General features: G+C 37.0%; 1 non-coding gene across 1 annotated transcript; it reads left to right on the top strand.

Annotated features, from left to right (window-relative positions):
- Nucleotides 1-5,210: 5,210 nt before the first annotated feature.
- On the top strand, nt 5,211-5,282 carry trnap-agg (transfer RNA proline (anticodon AGG)). Its single transcript has one exon. It is a non-coding gene; the product is annotated as a tRNA-Pro (tRNA).
- Nucleotides 5,283-14,555: the final 9,273 nt, after the last annotated feature.

The following is a 14,555-nucleotide window of genomic DNA, read 5'->3' as shown; positions in this document are numbered from 1 at the left end:
GGCTTAGCAGAAAAGTCACCAGAAAAGACACTTGTTGCTGTAATAACATCCAATTATCACTATTAGGAGTAATTTTTCAAACTGAAAAGCAGGCCCTTGGGTAAAATAAGGAATGTTTTTCTTTTTGGGATTATTAAAATAATCGCTGAAGTTGTTGTTATGTTTTTTCTTGCGCTTTCTAGTGGTTATAAATATGGATGAGTGTGAGATATGTGCCAACCCCGCCTGCGCTGGATGTGCATATTGAGGCTGCCGTCAGCTAGACACACACCTCCCCTGAGAGTCTCTAAGGTGTCATCATCCATTGTTCTTCTACATCTGGGAGTCATGGAGTCTCAGCAAGAAGTTTTCAAGTATTCAGAACTGTTAACTGTTAATTAATGTAAGGGGAAGAGGGGTTGTATTATATATAAATTCATTGCAAAGCAAAACTGTTGATAAAATGATATTTAATGGAAATCTGGTGGAATGTGTAACTGCAGAACTTAAGCTGGAGAAGTAAAACAACGCTAAGCTGTATATACAGATCCCCTGGAGCTTGTGTGCAAGTTTTTATAGACAAAATTATAGGTTTATGTGACATTATCTGCAATAATAAGATGCTCTTTTTCTCTGGAGATTCGATGATGATTTACTCAATCATTAAGGACACACACAAGCTGAAGAATTTAATAACATAATGTTTTGCATAAGTTTGTTTCCTAAAATTTCACATCCAACTAGGATAGAAGTAAACGATGCTGTCATAGATAATATATTCTCAAATGATGTAGTTGGGAAAATTCTCAGGGGTATAACCATGAATGATATAAATGATCATCTGCCATTTTTTTAGATGTAGAAAATAGAAATATCATTGAGAAAGACGTCAGAACTAGCAGGATAACAAGATGTATTAGACATAGTTAAAGCTGATATGATTAAACAAGCCTGGAGCAGCTTGTTCAGAAGATGCAAATGAGGTATAGAAATTTTGGGGGAAATAATAACTGACTCATACAATAAAAACTGCAGAAAGAAAAATTAATCGTCTAAAGAATTCTTTAAAATTAGAACAAAAGAGTCTAAAAATTAATATGAAAAGTATAAAAATAAATTAACATGGATATTAAGATCATCATAAGCAAAAGAACACATAATAGTTTACTGAAAAAACAGGTAAGGCATACAGGACACCTGGAGAGTTTGAAATATTCTGATATTCTGATTTCATTGCAAATACTGGAACGCGGCAATCAAAGAGTTCTTTGTAAATATAGGAACAAAACTAGCTGTGACAATTAAAACACCCAACAATAATCAAAGAGAAACAGGTCAGCTGGATATAGAGAGCCATAATCTATATTTCAGATGAACGAATGAAACAAAAATAATACTGTAACAGCAGGACAGTGTGCACTGAACTCCGCACCACACATGGCACAGGGGCTCCGTTACACCAAAGACCCTCACACTGTAACACTAGGCAGGAACCAAAGTGACCTTACAAAGAATGAAAATAAAATAATATTTCTGGACTTAAAGCATTTGACACCACTGACAAATTATTGGAAAGGTTAGAAATGTATGGAGTAAGACAGACTGCACACTCATAGTTCCATATTTGACCCATTGGGCAGAAGTATTGGGAAATGCATATAGAATGATCACCAACTTAATATTTTTATTACAAGATAAAGAACTAAAAATAGTATCGAGAGCAAATTATTATTATTTCACTACCCCACTGTTCATTTGGATGAATACATTAAAATGTGTTTTTTATTATTAAGAGATTTTACAGTTATTTAGATTATGTAAAAAGTAAAAAACAATTACCTCCAGGCATCCAAGATTTGTTCCAGTTGAGAAGAACCAATTATTTTTATGTTAATGTAATTATGACATACTGTTTTTTGAGGGGGGCTTTTGGTCACATTGTCAATTTTTGGTTGGCTAAATATTGTATTATATATGAGGGGTAAGTGCAATACTGAAGCTTTTGCTTCTGTGTACACTATATTGTACAAGTATTCTCTCGTCATTCATCCCAAAGGTGTTCTCTCTGGTTGAGGACAGGACTCTGTGCAGGCCAGTCAAGTTCTTCCATACCTAACTTGCTCATCCATGTCCTTACGGAGCTTGTTTGTGTTTTTTTGTTTTGTAGTAATGTCAGAAGTGGGGCTGTCCCCAAATTGTTCTTACAAAGTCCAAAATGTTTTGGTATGCTTTGGTATGCTACGTAGAGTTCCTTACTCCTGAAAAACAAGTCTTCACTGTTGTAGAGTCCATTGGTAGTGTTCTTGAGCTAATCTAAAGGCTATGTGAAGTTTGGAGGTCAGTATTGATTGACTCTGCAGAAAGCTTGTGGCCTTTACACACTATGCAATTCACCATCTGCTGACCCCACTTTGTGATTTTACATGACACATACTACTTCATGGCTGAGTTGCAGTCTTTCCCAGTTGCTTCCATTTTTTTATAATGCCACTAACAGTTTACTGTGGAATGTTTAGTAGCAAGGAAATTTCACAAGGTGGTACTTGTCATGGTACCACGTTGGAATTCATGGAGCTCCTGAGAGCGACCCATTCATTCACAAATGTTCATGGAAGCAGTCTGCATGCCTAGGTCCTTGATTTTATACACCTGTGGCTATGGAAGTGATTGGACAGCCCACATTTAATAATTTGGGATGGGTGAGTTAAAACCTTTGGTAATATAGTGTATTTCTTTCTTTTTTCCTTTTTTTTGTTTTCCTATGACAGACAGAAACAAAATGGACAAACATTTCTATGTACAAGCATCCACGGACACATCAAAGCACAACTTCACTTAATCCCAGCAGGGCTGAGTAGTCAAAGTACTTGATTTTGGATTAAAGCGACAAAAATCTGATTTACCATTTTTTATGCTTTGGTAGATACAATCCTTTGTTACTAAGGCCTGTTAAACTTTTAAAACTCCTTAAGGCAATTTTGTAATAATCAAAATTTCTCCTTTGGACTGATGAAAGAATGTTTTTAACTGAAATATTTACAGACACAAACCTGCATGCACACAAAAGAAGAATGATGCTTCAAAGCCACTGAACTGGGGTAAAAGTAAAGGGTATTAAGCAAGTCTAATGAAAGCAAGTCTAAAGTGAGTGAGCTGAAGGGGTCATATTCAAAAATGTTTTATTTGTTAGACAAATCATTTGGCTTCAACTAAACTAGTCCACTTAACCAAACTGGTAACACCCTTTTAACGTAATTCTCCAAATACACAATCTGTTTGTTTTTGTTTGTTGCCCGCGACTGATTTTGCCAGGATCTACCATGTGTCTGATATGACACGATGAAAATGTATCCAACAGACTAGCCAGTAGTGCAGCTAATTTATGTAACAGCAGCAGGGAATGTGCATCACTGCACTTCAGACATCAATATGCACGACCTGATTCGTGAAATGCTCTCCGGCCCCTGTGTTTTGCAGCCATCACAGCTGTCACACACACACTCTCATCAGTCATTAGAGAAACACCAATTTTTAATCATTTAAAGCTGCTCTGTTGTCTGGACAGGTTTTTAGTTGAATCCACTGCTCTTTAAAACCTCCAATAATTAGTTTAATGGATCACTTTAATGGGCTGCTCTGATGACGGTGACCAGCCTTAACAGTTACTGCATGTCTGTATGGTTGCACTGATGTTTCCCTCCTAAGTACCTTTGAAATAAGTGGAAATAAAGTTGAAATCTACAATATTACGTGCCATTTACAAATAAACAGTGACAAATATTGCAGTCCATAATTTATTTCAAGCCTGTTATTGTAGTATCACATTGCAGTATGTGCTGGGTTGAGTAGATACAAACAGACGGATACATACATATGTCAAACTTCTGGCAACATGGAGTAAGTCCTTATCCTCTATTATTCCTTCCAATTTTTGCAATGTGCAGGTGTGCCACTACCAATGGCAGCAAAACGGTTATTGTGGCCAGATGGTTCAATCTTTTTATGTATTGACACATTCAGATAACTTGCACTTACGGACAATTGAATTCACTGAGTTCCTTAGATTTTCCCAGTGTTCTGAATATTGATGAAACCAGTGAGTCATGTCAAACAAATCGTTTTTATGCTGGCAAAGGGAAACTACCAGTTGAGATCAAGATAACTAATGACTGGGCTTGCTGCACAGGTGACATCCTGTCACGGCACCGCGTTGGAATTCAGGCCTTGGCCTTGTCAGGTTGAAAGATATCATAGAGCCATTAGCACCACTTATCAAAAGATTTAAGTGAAAAGTATATACATTTGAGCCTATATGTATCCTTTTGGCTGTGTGTATTAGAAAAAATGCAAAATAAATTCAAACCCAATTATTGTTTTTAAAAGTAAAATAATATGTATGCAGCACAATCTTTCAGCACGCTCAGAAAAGAGCAATTCAAAGAAATCATTAAAATTACCATGACATTCATGTTCATGATGAGGATATATAAACTTGCTGCAGATGCAGAATTGATATGAAATCTGGGGAAATTATATGAAATTATAATTAGAGGAAGTTAAGAGCATATCCAGACTGGCTAATAACAAGAAAATGAAAGACCAAGATCATCACAAAAATCGTTAATTTAAATATATATTATTTTAAAAGAGAAACAATGACAGACCCTCACTTGTTAAGGAAGTCTCACCTGTTCAACGGGATCTAAGCGAAAAAGGAAATAAAAAGGAGCGAATGCTCTTGTCTCGTTCGGCTCTTCTGCTCCTTCTTCTTTTTGACAACATTTGGCGCCCTCTCGCGGTGTTTCACTAACATTACAACGAGCGGTTTGTGATCAAATAACTGACTTAAACAATAAACCAACGCGAATCCGACGAATAAGTGTCATTGAACGTTAAAACACGAATTATTCATAAGGCTAAAGAGAAAGCTGGTGTTCATCTCACCCTATAGCTCCGTATTTGTGTCTTTAAGGAGAAAAACAAATCATTTTAACTTTGAAAAAAGCCGCCAGTGAACGAAACCTTGGAAGTGTCGTAGAAACGGGCTGATTTTTCACATAGAAATATATTCTGTATCAGGCAGGTTTGCGTTATTTTAAAAAAGACGCGTTTCTGTTCGGTTATTTTACACATCCGCAAGAATTCAGTGTACGTCAGCTGTACTCTGGCAACGTTGACCAGCTGTTAAACCCTCGTGTTTCATTTGGTGTACGTTTGCGTCGATATCACGTGGCTCGTTGGTCTAGGGGTATGATTCTCGCTTAGGGTGCGAGAGGTCCCGGGTTCAAATCCCGGACGAGCCCTCGTCTTTTTGCGTTCGTCTTCCATTGGTTTTAATGTCTATGTCCCTCAGGTTTATTTTTCTAAGCGCGTTTTGTCACACTTCTTTTTCCACTATAAATTAAAGTAGCCCTCTGTTGTTTTAAAAAAATTTTGCTACACAAGTTTGCTCAAAAGATAACCCTCTAATATTGCCTACTGTCAGGTGAGGGAAGCCCACGGGTGGGCTGGTTGGGTTGATGGGGTGCAGCACAGCAGGGGAAATATTCATTTATAAATAAGTTGCTCTGCTCATGCTGTTTGTGGATTTAGACAACTGAATTCAACAATATCTAAACAGGTGTTTCGCACATTCTCATGGCTGTTTTGGATTAATTAGGACATAAGAAGTAAGCAAAATTACCTTCCACATAAAAAATGCTACTCCATTTGTGCTCACTCCTCTACAACAGCACTAGATAGATGTTGAATTACCAGTTATGCCACTTTGACATCTATAAATGCATGACAGGGAAGAGAAGGGAAACTGAGATGTGTTGAGGCTGTATGTGAACTATATCTCCATATTGTCTGCTGGACGTAACACCAGGCTAAAGCAAATGAAGAATTAACTTTTTCAGCAGTGTTAACCTGCCTATCAAAGGTGATTACTCATTTACTAAGGTTACCAGAGCCCTAACATTTATTAAATGAAAATGCTAAAACTTTGATTTTACCTTTAGTGAGTCATGTATAACCCAGCTATTCATTGGTTTGTGCAGTTTGTGTGCACATATCTGTCTACATTTTAAAAACAAGGTAAAAGTAGACAAGCCTATAAAAAGGTTTAGTCAAAAACATCCCAAATCTCTAAAGCTGATGACTTGTTAGTACCAGGATAGCGTCACACAGTTGTTCCAAAATACAAAGGTGCTCTATTAGATTGAGATCTGGTGACTGTGGAGGGCATTTGAGTGCAAGGAACTCACTGCCATACTCAAGAAACCAGTTTGAGATGGTTTGAGCTTTGTGACATGGTGTTTCATTCTGCCGGAGGAGACATGGTCCCACAGATCAGCAGTACACTGTACAGTACACAACAATACTCTGTGGGCCCCAAAGAGTGCCAAAAATATCTCCTACACCATAAAACTTCCACCAACAGTTTAAACCGTTGATACAAGGCTGGAGGAATTCATGTTTTCATGTAACTTACTATAATCCAAATATTTCAGCACATACTGAGACTCTTCAGAGAATGCAACATTTTTCCAAATGTCTGTTGTCCAAATCTAGTGAGCCTGTGCCTCAGTTTTCTGTTCTTAACTTACAAATGTGGCCTTGTGCTTCTGTGGCCCATCTCCTTCAAGGTTTGACATGTTGTGCATTCAGACATGTTACAAACATTACATTCAACCATGGCTGCTGCAGAAGCCTCAAGGCAGATAAAGAAAGCCCAAAGGCTGATAAAAACAGTTCATGCTTTTTTGCATGCCAATTATTAAGAAACACAATTCATTACATCAGAATATTGAAGAATATGTTTCATATTTTATGTATAATTATACCATTTTACTTTCTAAAGAATAGCCTGGTTGTTTAAGGCTTAAATTTGAAAACGAGTGTTTTGGTTAACAACGCTTCTCCTATCCATCTGTTCATTTTCCTTTAAACTGTTTTATGACAGTTTTATACTAAATTTCGAGAGTTTATCAGTGAATTGTTTAACTGAAGATTGAATATAATGCAGTTCACCTAAAGCAGCCGCTCTAAATGATAAATAACCTAAATAATCCACTCAACGTCCACCAGAGGGCACACATCACCAAACTATTTTTACCTTATGCTGCTGACCTGTTAGCATATTCCATGCATACATTTATTTTCCAGCAAGTGTCAGTATTGCGCCTTCTGCATTCTTTCAGCCTGCTAGCTTTACTAAGCTCCAAGCGGAGTACCCATTACAGAAATCAGCTCTCTCTCAAACTTTGCTCATTGCCACTGCAGCTAGTTTAAAGTACACCAGTTATCAGGCCCTCCTTCAAGCCCGTGCAGCTTCCTGCTTTACATGGTGACAAGCAGACCTCTGAAAGGGCTTTATGAAACAGAAATCAATGCCAGCACACATCAAAACCAACCAAACCTAAAAGCAACTATATTGTAAAATCTAATTAGATAAGAAAAAGTAAATAGCTTCTCAAAGACAAACTGCAAAGAAAACAGAAAGATGGTCTGACCTCTTTTGTTGTCCATCCTGCTGAGCAGGCAACCTGGAGGAGGTGAGTCCTGCAAATATTATAATTTGTCCAGCACAAGAGCTAACCAGATCTTTAATTACAAATAATAACAGTAATTTGAAGTTGGAAAAAGTTATGACTAAGATCTTCTAGCCCACAGAGGTAGGATGGCCAGCATCTTTTGCAAACTGTCATTGTGAAATAATGCCTCAGAATATATATAAAAATACCAATTAATTATGAGCTAATAAACACAATTCAAGGTAACAGCATGTTGTAATAGTCTCCATAGCAACAAACTCTTAAACCTGCTTAAAAGACTTTAAAAAAAACACATCCAGTGTGCACAAGGATGTGTCTGCCTTTACATTGCATGGTTCACAGTGCCAAAGTAACCTCAAGCATGCTTCTTTTAAAAAAAACAAACAAATATTTCCTGGAACTTTTTTCTATCTCTGCGGGAGTTTTGTTTCACTTTCACAGTTTGTTTTACATGGATGAAAGAAACAGTCTATCCCACGCCCGTATTTCTTATCCTGTTCATGGTTGAGCTGCTGGAGCTCATCCCACTACATACTTACACAGAAAGGGGATGTTGACAGTCTTTGTCGGGGTCAACACAGATACGGAAAGCTTCAAATCGCAAATTTATAGTTGCTAAATATTGACATATGTTTGGACTGTGAGAGAACATGCACAGTCAACACAGACGAGGCCCCCACAGCCGGTTGGTCCCGTTTGAGCCAATAGTCTCTTGTGAGGAATTTGTGAGAGTTGCATTTTGGATTTTCACAACTCTGAATCCCCACCTCCAATCAGGTGTCCTCTTTGAAGGACCGGTACCCTGATTCATGAATTAAGTCACCAGTTTGAACCAAACCCAGCATTCCAAAAGGTGAAGATCAGTCTTCTTTTCAACATTTACGTTGGTCTGAACAGATGAATCAAACTTTTACACGCCCCAGTTTTTTGTTTTGTTTTTTTGCTCCAACACTAAATTTCATAATTTAGTGTTGGAGCAAACACTAAATTTCAGCAGGTATCTGGTAGCACTAAAGCAAGCCTCCTCCTCCTCCTCAGCCTCCTCAAACCATACTCTACACCTGATGGGCAAGTTTAGCATTCATCCACACATAGAGTTGATTCCCAAGAGAAGCGGATAAAAGCAGGCAAGTACTAGAGGAGGATGAGGACTAGCATTGCACTTTCGTGAACACGAGATTATGATAACAATTGCAGCTGCATGTGAAAGGAGTTTAATCCATTCCTTACAGCTTTATTTTTGAGGTTGAAAACACCACCAAACTCTGAGCACTCTGAGCTGGCTATTGCTCTCAATAGATGCATGCTACGTGCTCAGCATAGTGAGGGTCGGCAAGCTATGACTTCTTTGGTGAAGGGCTTTATGCTCAGTGTCAGAATCACAGGGCATGTCATTGCTAAATCACCCTTCATGCTCAGCACATAGTTTCCTTTGATACAGCATGTATACGACTGAGCCGACTTTAATTTATTTTGAATTGGATGTTTTCTGGATTAAATCTGTGTACCAGGAAATGAGCACATAAAAGAAAGTGTGTGGTTGTGGATTTTGTGAGTCCTGACTTGAATGCTGCCTGGAGCATCAAATGTTACGTCAACATTCCGCAACATCAGGTCTTCGTCTCTATATGACACCAGCGTAAGATTTTTCAAAATAAAAGAAGTAATTGCTAAAACGCTTTGATCAATATTCAACATGCCATCTCATTATCTCAAATCTGTTCCATGATTTACAATAAGTATGTTTCTAACTTTCCCCCATAAAACTAAATCTCTTTATCAGCTGAGCAGAAGACTTTTAGTTCTTTTAGTGTTCAGAGTCTATTTATGCTGAAAGGCAAAATTCTGGGACATTTTGCATGTTTGAAGTTTTTCCTGCTATCAGATATTTAACCTAAAGGCAGTGAAGGGCTTCAGATGAGTGTGCAGTCACTCTGTATCATAAATTTGATAACATTGCAGTGCTGAAACAGGAACAGAGGAATGCTGCATTATCTTATTGCTCTTATTGCACCTTATGATATTGTGCAGTCAATCGTGATAGGGTTCCATGTAATGCAGGAATTGTAGATATTTTGATACCCACAGTATGCTTTGCATCAGTATCCATTTGCACCATTACAGCTTTGCAGTGTTTGGCTGAATCTATGCATATATAACATGTATAGCCCTATATCATCCTGCTACTTCTATCAGCACACATTATCAAAAACAACTATAGTGTCCTGGTTCCACTTGCGTCCATACATGCCCATGCCATAACATTCCCCATATCGTGATTAAAAGATGTGGTATTCTTCAGAGCATGACCTGTTTTTCTCCTTTCCCATACTTTTCTCTTCCCATCATGCTGGTATAATTTAATCTTGCTTTCATCTCACCAAAGAATTTTTTAGATGCTTTTTAACAAAGTCTAATCTGGCCTTTGTGTTGTTGAGTGTAGAAAGTGGTTTCCATCTTGTTGTAAACACTCTGTATTTCTATTAATGAAAATGTTTCTTGATTGGAGACTTTGACCATGATACGGCTACTCACCCAAGTTTATTTGACTTGGTTAAATGTTATGAAGTTGTTTTAGTTGTCTTCTGTCATCTTCCAGGATGTTTGGCCAGTACATTCCTTGTTTTTGAGAATGTACCAGAGTGTTGATGTGACCACCCCTGAAGTTTTTGTTTTCTCTATATTGGGTTTATTTTGCTTTTTGAGGCCAATGATGGCTTCCTTCGCTTGAATCAACATTTCTTTTGACCTCATATTAAGAGTTGAACTGAACAGCTACAAAATGCAAGTTGAACAGTTGGAATCACCTTCAGATCTTTTATCTGCCACACTTGTCATGAAATAATGAGAGACTGACCTGACCGTGAAACTGCTTACTTTTGACCCTTTGAAAATGGGGAACCAAATTTTCAAAAATTCCAAAACAGTTCATTCAATTTGCTTGTTAAACTCTCAGAAAAAGAGTGGAACGTCTGCACAGAGCCAAAATCCCCAAAAACGTTGCCATTATCCAAACATTTGTAGACCTAGCTGTCTACAAATTATGGGAAAAGCATGACCATAGAGTCACAGCATCCGTAGCCTGATAAATATTTAGTTTAATATATCACAGTTTAATGTTTGACCATTTGATCTTGGATGAAACAATCAGTTGGAATAAAGAATGACTTAACCCTTTGATGTCCTCACCAAGAAAAAAGCAATGGAAAAAGTTTTTGTTTGCATTTCTTATTGATTTGGGTGAGTAATAACCACAATCCACTCTTTTTTTTTAATAGAACCTGTAGTTTTTAAAATATTGATCTCTACCAAACGGTTGAGATGTCCCTTTATGGTAAAAGTATGAAATGTCATGCAAATACAAGTACATTAGATAATACAGTTGAAAAAATCAAATAAAGGACCAAATTATAATTAAATTAATAACAAAAACTATCCAGGGCATTGGATACAGTTTATTTCTAGTAGCATGCCAGTGAACATTGCTGTTTTCATTCCATCAAAAGAAAGTATTATATCAAACACCAAAATACATAGTTTTTTCATCTGCAAATGTGAAAAATGTGCTACAGCACAAAATACTCACATTCAGGTCACTTCTGATTGAATGCTACTGTGCAAAATCAGTTTTGTTTAACTGTTAACTTGGTTCAGACACAGCCAGGTGGAAACCTTTTGAGAGCCATCGGTTTCTGGTCCAGTAGGGCACAGTCCCTCTTGTAGACCAGGTTCAAGTCAAGGACGTATCCGAAAAGTGGAATATGCCATCTCCTTAACTTGTAACTTATAACTTGTCTTATACAGGTGTAATAGTATATCAGAAAGTTTAATTCCTCCCATATGCTAATTATATACAGGGATGAGTGATGGGCATGGAATGGTGATCCTTGCATTGGACTCTTTGCTCCACCGTTTGACCGATGAAAGAGGCATGAACCCACAGGCGTTGTTTAGGAGGTTGACACATTTCTTGTCAAACCATTTTATTGCAATCCGACCTTCATCAGACCTGTAATAACAGGCTCCATGGCCCTTCTTCATCAGGTCTTTGTCTGCCATCAGGGGAGCTCCATCGGTGCAGTTTGGTCATACAGTACCAATGCACCTGACACCCAAGTAGGTGTGCAAGTTCTGGACCAAGCTGAAACTTGTGAAGAGCTGAGGTTCTTTTATGGGTTTGCATAGTGTTTTTTACAACTTTGGCCCCTTAGAGGTAGCTTCTGTTCCTTTTCACTCAAGGGGAGCATTGAAGAATGTAGACCCCCCTTGATACAGCAGCAAGTCATGGATGATGCCAGATGAACTTGCTTGGCAGAACAATTTAAAGCCCCACTCATCTGGTTTGTTGGCAATATATTGGTGGAGAGTGCCAGCCCTTGTGGCTTCATATGAAACCATGACCTCAAACACACTGTGGTTGGAGATGGATGGTATCATGAGTATCATGCCACAGGACCATGTGATTTCTAGCCATATAATTGTTTAACGTCCATATAGCACTTGTTAAACATGAAATTATAATTTTGACAACTTAGCAATATTAATTTACCAGCTACTGTAATTTGGTTAAAAGGTAATCAGTTGTGATATTTGTGATTTCCACGTGTTATTCTTGATTTTTACAATATTTACTAATATTAACTCAGAAAGTTACAAAAATGACTTACTGAGGAAATTATTTCAGCATATTCTTGCTGTGCTAACACTTAATGTGATTTATCAACAACAATGGATAAACAAAATGGGTCTAGTGGTCTGATTATATGGCAAATAATCAATTTTGATAACATTTAGGTTATGTTAGCATTAGCACCATAAAGGGACAAATCAACCGTTTGGTTGACCACTTTTTGAAAAAATTATTCAACATTTAATTTCACTTTTTTAATGCTGTCAAGTGACATACATCTGTTTAGTAAGTCCTCTAACACTATCAAAAAATTATATCTTCCTACCTTAGTTTCATCAAAAACACTCAAAATATGTTGGATGGTTTTTTGTTTCTGACTTCCTGGTTGGGAGAGGTATAAGAAGAGCCAGCAGTTTCCATTCACAGTGCCTTCTGGTGGATTTTTCTGGCATTACAGATGTAAACCAATTGGTAGAAAAGACTGGTAAGACTGAACAAGGTAGGTCAATTTCAGTGAAAGCCTCAGTTATATATACAGCCTGAAAATGTGCTCTACCAATTGGTTGACCGGAACGCTAAAGGGTTAGGTACACATAATTTCAAGAATACTGCACTAATATTTTACCTCTGATCTGATAAACGAGTCTTGCTTGTTTTAAAGTCAACCCACATATCAGTCTAAAAAAATGGGAGAAAAAACAATTCCAGACAACAACAGACTGCAGTATAATAAATTAATTGTTTACGTGCAGTTTTCTTGATGACCAAAGAAAATCTATGATTTTGAGGCAGTTACAAAGTTATAAATATGTTAACATTCGTCCTTGGCTTTATTTACTCAGTTCTTGAGTTTATCATTTCATTTAATTTGTGCATTCATCAGTGAAAATATTCATTCTGTCAAGTGTTTATACTTGTTTATTTTCCATGCAGACACTGACTTGTAGTCAGTCCTCAGATGCACCTCAGAAGGTGTAAATATTTACAGCAGCACCAACACACATTATAAAAGGAAGATGTTTGTCTCTTGCATACTAATCTAAACAATCAAAGACTCCAATGTTTGTTGTATTGAAAGTACTAATACCCTCAGGTTATTTATTATTTACACATCAATCGACTTTCAAAACAAGGTAAGAGCAGATCTGCCTATAAAAGGGTTGCAATTACAAAGATATATCTCAGTTTTTCCACATACATTGAATCTACTGTCATTTCAGCCTCTTTCAGCTTCATTCAAACCTATGGACTGAGGATCTGTTTATCTAATTACATGTACATTACAATTTATAGTCAGTAGGCAAGCAAACAAGAGCAGTTTGATTCAAACACCTTAGCTAACTCTATAAATATTTGAGGTATTGTAATCAAGCACATTTTGTATTTGGGGGTTTTAGCATCCTAAAACACCAGATAATTTTATTTGTTAGTGAATAAATATTATAATGAACAAAAGTATGTTTCTTTTACAATACAGAGATGACAACAGACCTCAGAGTATAGCTTTTATGTTTATGTTCTTTTATTAAAATTTAAGGCCAAAAGAAACAATCATGGCTCAATGAAAAAGAGATACTTTTGATATACAGAAAATTAAACCATAGTCAGATATGAAAAGCCCTGGCAAAAATAGATATTTTTACTTCCATCCTATAAAAAAAGCAAATTCTAAACTGCAATTAAAGACCCCCGCCAACATTCATTACTGTTATTAGGTATTCGGTGAATGTGCCATCTTTTGGCAACATTTTCAAAATGTTATTTTTTTTGCAATATTATGAAAGATACGAAGCGATCCCAGCACTGGTACATCCAGAATCAATGAGGGTTAGAGAATCTTACGCTTGTTTTCACTGAAACAGAGCTTAAAGAACGCGTAAGATTCATTATGTTGTGTTTCTAAGACAAGAGCATAAAACTAAGTCTACTTTTTCAAACACAGCGCTGGCAGCACTAAACCAAAAACACATTTCCTAATGTAATTTTGCATTAGATTAAAACAATAAGCGCCTTTATTTTGGAAACATTTTTCTTTTGTGATTTTTACACCAATATTTTGCTCAGGCAACTGAAAGGACAAACAAATTTTAGCCAGTGAATGTACTGAACAACCCTTCAATCTTTTTTACTTTTACCCGCTGAATTTCACAGCCATAACACACACACACACACACACACACAGAAAGAAAAACATAAGCTTTAGCATGCACTGATAGACATTTGACCCACCAACGCAAACAGTCCTTTGCTGCAGACTTTTCAGTGATTAAAGGGGTTTTTTTTTTTCATTCTCTCGTGACTGTAAATGGATCTGAGATAGGAACATACACACATCCAGAAAACTGAGACAGAGGTTTGTTGTGTTCAAACTTATGCAAACCGCAAATCATATAAACACCAAAATCCTC

This window comes from Pelmatolapia mariae, linkage group LG5 (genome assembly GCF_036321145.2).
Source record: "Pelmatolapia mariae isolate MD_Pm_ZW linkage group LG5, Pm_UMD_F_2, whole genome shotgun sequence".
Lineage (NCBI taxonomy): Eukaryota > Metazoa > Chordata > Actinopteri > Cichliformes > Cichlidae > Pelmatolapia > Pelmatolapia mariae.
The sequence above is the reverse complement of the archived record's forward strand: the minus strand, read 5'-3'. Positions and strand labels throughout refer to the sequence as shown.